A 5,606-nucleotide genomic window follows, 5' to 3' on the forward strand; every position below is an offset into this window, starting at 1 on the left:
CGTGTCTTCCATCTTCACTCAACCATGAGCTCCACGGGAGCAGGGATTATTATTGAATTATCCTTATTTAACCTTCTTTGCCCCAGTGTAGTGGTTTGTGGAGAATAGAGTTTATTGAAAATTCTTTACCTGTGTTGATTTTGTTTGAAAAATATTTTAAACATATAAAGTGTCATAAGCCACCCTAATTCCTTCAGATCACATCACAAAATGGCTTTAAGGCTTTCTTTATTGAAAAAACAACATGTGCATTTATTTGCATGTGTTAATTTTTTTTTTTTTTTTTTTTTGGCAAATTTCAGGGATTCAACGATAAACCAAGAATCAAAGATTATAAAAGAGGAAATCCTGCCATTTACTTGACAAAAGAATCAGAATTTCCTTTACAAAGTGCTTTCATATATTAGACAGATTTTAGGCAACTAAATTCCCATTGAGCCAACCAAACCCAATTCCGTATCTTAGACATGCAGGGTATTAACTAATAAAGTTAATTAAAGCAATTTAAAATCTCTCTTTTACAATTTCATTAGCACTGGCTTTTCCAACTAATAAAGAACCTTTCTTAAGTATTATAAATTGTTATGGAAATCAAAAATTGCAGAGGCATTTATGGAGGAAAAATAATTTAATCATTAATTACTAAAATTCACGGATCATAAATTTCTCACCAAAATAAAACTGTGGCACTTATGCCTGAATGCACTCATAAACAACTAAGTAATCAAATTCACAGCCTCAGAACAAAGCCTGCACAATGGGCACAATGAAATCCAAACAAGTATCTCACAGGACAAAAATAGAACATGTAATAAAAATTATGCTAATCTACATGTGACCCCCTCAGAGCTTTTCTGATAGCAGTTTCCAGAAATGTCATTTTTCTTTCACAACTTATTTTCTGTTCACTGTTGCTTAAGAGTAACGAAGTGTTTGGACTATCCCAAGGCAGAAATTGTCCCTGTCAACACTATATAGGTTCTGAAATTGAGGATTGTGGTCTTCCAGCTCTCAAAAGACATCCTCTCCTAACTTCTCATTGGACCAGCATGGCCACAAGCCTCCCCCACTGGGCATGAAGCCAGGGGATAGAAAGAGGGAGAGAGGAGAACCAGCATTTATTGAGCACCTACTATTCAGTAACAGCTGCCCTCACCATCTGGTTCAAATACATTTATTAGTTTGGCCCCATGCTAATTTTTCTCCATATTTTTTCTTTTTTAAGTATATTTTATTGTTATTACAGTTGTCTCAATTTTTCCCCATTTGCCCTCCCTCTTCCCAGTACCCTCTTCCCCACTTCCCCTGCTTAGTTCATGTCCATGGGTCACACATATAAGTTCTTTGGCTTCTCCCTTTCCTATACTATTCTTAACACCTCCCTGTCTGTTTTGTACCAACCAATTATGCTTCTTAATCCCTGTACCTTTCCCCCATTTCTCCCTCTTCCCCTCTCAGCTGATAACCCATCAAACGATCTCCATGTCTATGATTCTGTTCCTATTTTGGTTGTTTGCTTTTGTTTGCTTAGTTTTGTTTGTTTGTTTGTTTTGTGTGGGTTTCTTTTTTTTTTTTTTAGATTCAGTTGTTGATAGTTGTGAATTACTTGCCTTGTAGTTTTCAGTATATAGCTCCTTCACATCCTTTGTTAAGTTTATTCCTAAGTATTTTATTCTTTTGGTTGTAATTGTGAAAGAAATTTTTTTAAGTTCTTTTTCTGAAATTTTATTGTTAGTATACAGGAAAGCAGTGGATTTTTGTACATTGATTTTATATTCTTCAACTTTACTGTATTTGTTTATTGTTTCAAATAATTTTTCTAGCAGAGTCTTTAGGGTCTTTTATATACAGAATCGTGTCATCTGTAAAAAAGTGATACTTTTACTTCATTATTTCCAATTCGAATGCCTTTTACTTCTTTCTCTTATCTGATTGCTGTTGTACTTCCAGTACTGTATTGTATAAGAGTGGTGAAAGTGCGCATCCCTGTCTTGTTCCCAATCTTAAGGGAAATCTTTTTAGTTTTTCTCCATTGAATATGATGTTTGTTATGGGTTTGTCATATATGGTTTTTATTATGTTGAGGTATATTCCCTCTATTTCCACTTTGCTAAGAATTTTTCTCATAACTGGGTGCTGAATTTTGTCAAATGCCTTTTCTACATCTATTAACATTTTTATATAATTTTACCCCTCATTTTTTTCACCACTTCTCTAAGGTGAATTTCTGGTAGGGATACTTCAGTGTCAAGGTTAAAGTATGTTTCTAGAACATATTATCATGACCATTGGCACATATTTTTTGAGCAGCATGTATGCTGTTCCAAGACCCTACCCCAACTATCTTAGGATTCACTGCAGCAATATCCCCCCAACCCTTCCCATTCAGGGTTCACCCACTTGTGGGATCTTATGATCACTGACTTCTAAATAATGATTAATATACTGTCTCTTCTTCACTGATAGTTTCTAAAAATATATACCTTCCTTGACAATCTTCAGAGATAGAAGGCCAGTCTTTTCTGCTGTTCAAAAGTATATTAAGCATTCACCGAGGGGGAAGGTGTGGGCTGTTGTACATGTGTATTAAGGCTAAGCTACAAGGTAGGTGACAGAGCTCATCTCCTCAAACTTCATCAGGGAGGAAAGGGGTTTTTAAGGAAAGGGGGCACATGGGGACATGATATTTGTCAACAAGAGCTCCAGGGGACTGGCCACCTTGAAAGTCAAAGTGTTACAGAACCCCTGGGCTGCTCCAATTGAAACAGAACCCACAGGCTGTTTTGTTAGGGGCCCGATTGCCCCCCGCCAGAATTACAACTCTCAATACCAGAGTTTAGTGAAAAGAAAAAGAGTTGTTTATTTAATAGTTATATAGACTTAGATTTGTGGATTTCTGCCATTAAGTCTTATGTTCCTTAAAAACGCCCACAAACACATATCTTTGCCTCTCCCTACCAAACCAGGCTAGTTTTAGAAAAGTTAGAGATACCGTTTCCCCACTTTCTAAACACAGTTTAGCTTTACCAGTAGCTGCCAATCATTCAATTCTGATTGGGAAAGCCTTTCAGTGTTGTGGTGTCCACCAGCTTTTAATCCAAAACCGCGTGAATTCCCAGCCTTTCCTTTCCAAAACCACATGGTCAGTTCTTTGTAATCCGCATGGAGAACTTTTCAAAAAAGCATGGTCAGTGTCCCCCGTTAAATCCACATTGTCAGCCTTTTTCAAAGCAGCATGGTCAGACCCTCCTTTCTAATCCACATAGAGAACTTAGTTAAAATGTCTGCCGCTTATTTTTAAATCCTTGACTGCGTCCTGTGACGCAGTTGGCTTGATCCCCAGTTCTGACCATTCACAGAACCTCACACAGGCTCTGTGTGCTTTTTCCATACCATCCCACGGTCCAAAACCCCTACCTTCTCCTTGAGGCCTTGGATGCATTCAAGCCATTTGCCTAACAAAGACACTAGCCCCTAGACTCAGGCAGTGAAGGCATCCTGAAAGCTGCTTCCTTCTCCCTATCCCCCAGCCACAAGCTCTGGGGTTTTTTGGGCACCCCCCTTTCTGTAACAAAAGGAAGCAATCAGTAAAAGCTGAACTAACTCCCTCTTTCCCTGCTAAGCACAAGACCTGAGAAACCCAAATCCCAAGCACCCAACACAGTACACAGAAGACTTCACTCTTATTATGAAACATTTATTAAGGTGAATCAATATTCACAAGGAAGGAATTATTTGGGGATGGAAAACTTTTTCCCTTGGAAAGTCTGCAGAATCATTTTTGTCTAAATACTAGAGCTGGATCTCTGAACACAATACCTTCAGCAGTGCCGAGAGCAGCTTGAGGCCCACAAGGGGGGTTTGCATGGGGCCCAGTCCACTTATGGTGACAGATTGGGGGTGCTTCTGACATAACAGGTAGTCCTTTAATGCCCCAACTTTCTGGGGTTGTCTTTCCTTGTCTCTAAACACAGGTTCTTTGTGGCAGGACTTGGTATTTGTCACTTTACAAGAGGGAGCCCTGGAATTGAAAGGACGCCACTGGAAAGGCTCCATCCAGGCCTGCGATACTGCCTTTTGCTGAGCTTTCCCAGACTCTTGAGAACTATTGGTATCTATTGTCTGCCAACTCCCCAGAGTCTCCTCTAGAAACTTCCCAATATCTGTCATGACTTTCTGAGTTTCTGTCACCCCATTAAAGGAAGCTCCACGTTTAACTGGGCCTCTGCTCTGTGCAGATGCTATGGGGCTGTCCTTTTCCTAGGAGTCTTCTTGCTTTTTATATTTTAGCACAGGATAAAGCCATCGGGAAAAAAAAAAGTGGTTCATTTTATTTCTGAAAAGGCTATGAAAATGAGACTGTACATTCTGAGATAAGCTCTGGGGACACTTGCTCCCAAGAATCTCCTCTAATGCCATGTCCCAAGTAGGAAATATCTTCTTCTAGGTTGGGATGTTCCCAGCCCTGCATACCCTCCACCAGGTTCTTCTGATATGGAGCCTGTGGGCTCACCTTCTTTGCAGCTGATGGGAACTTGTTATCCTGGCACAACCTTAAGACATGATTAGGAACCCAAGGCTTCTGCCACTGCTCCATACTTCCTGCTCTGTCCTCCAGATAGACATGCAGTACCATCTCCACACTGGAGACATCCTGAGCATGAGGCAGGGAGGCTTTGCAAATCAAGCTGTTTGAGTCACGGGACATGTCAGTGGGTTGGCCTTGGGCCTGGCTATGCTCCCTGCGCTCCTATTTAGACTTTTAAGTCAGCCATGATTTGCCTCATAAGCTCTCATTCTGGAGAACTGATATCTTTGCTGAAGGGGGAAGGGGTTTCCAGTGATCATAATAGTAACTCCTTTACCCTCGTTCTCATTTATTCTTTGCGAAGTTCCCAGCTTGCCTGTTGTCAAGAAGTCACTAGTTTTGGATTGAAGAGCATCAAGCTCCTCACCCCTGGACATGTTTGCCATGAAAGCAGGTTCTGATTTCTCCTCCATATTTTTTCCCTGTCACATACCTGCTCTATCACTGGGATGCACGCTCTTATCCTTTGGCTCTTGGCCAGCCACAGCTTGCCTTGTGGGCAGCTTTGGAGGTGAATGTTGGCTGTTGGAGAATGTCTCTGAATTGTGCTGTTTGTGACAGGCGGAAAGTCTGTGTGGAATCCCCAATTCTCTGAACCTCCTCTGCAAGCCTGTGGTGGACATCAGAGGGTGATTGTCTCAGGGTCCCCTGTCCTTCCTTGCCCACAAGTGAGGTGACAGAGAGAGGATGATTGAGGATGGCTTCTGAAGTTGCTATTCCCACTTTGCCTTTTTGAAGAGATTCAGAGCTCCCTCTCAGGGACGTGAAGCCCCCAATTCTGGAGTCTATCTCAGGAATCAGGCTGTTTTTAAGGAGTAAGAGTTGGAACCAAACATAGAATGGGAGGAAGTATCTTTCAATTTAAAGATCTCTATAGAGTCAAGGATCTTGACAGGAAGGCCCCACAATATCCTCACAGCAAGTGCACTGGACTCAAGGAATAAAAGCTCCTAGAACTAATTCAAGCAGTACTACACACCCACTGATGGTGGCAAACTTCTTTTATGTTAGTGTGGAA

The sequence above is a fragment of the Furipterus horrens genome, unplaced genomic scaffold (assembly GCF_987537825.1).
Source record: "Furipterus horrens unplaced genomic scaffold, mFurHor1.1.pri manual_scaffold_12, whole genome shotgun sequence".
NCBI classification, from domain to species: Eukaryota; Metazoa; Chordata; class Mammalia; order Chiroptera; family Furipteridae; genus Furipterus; species Furipterus horrens.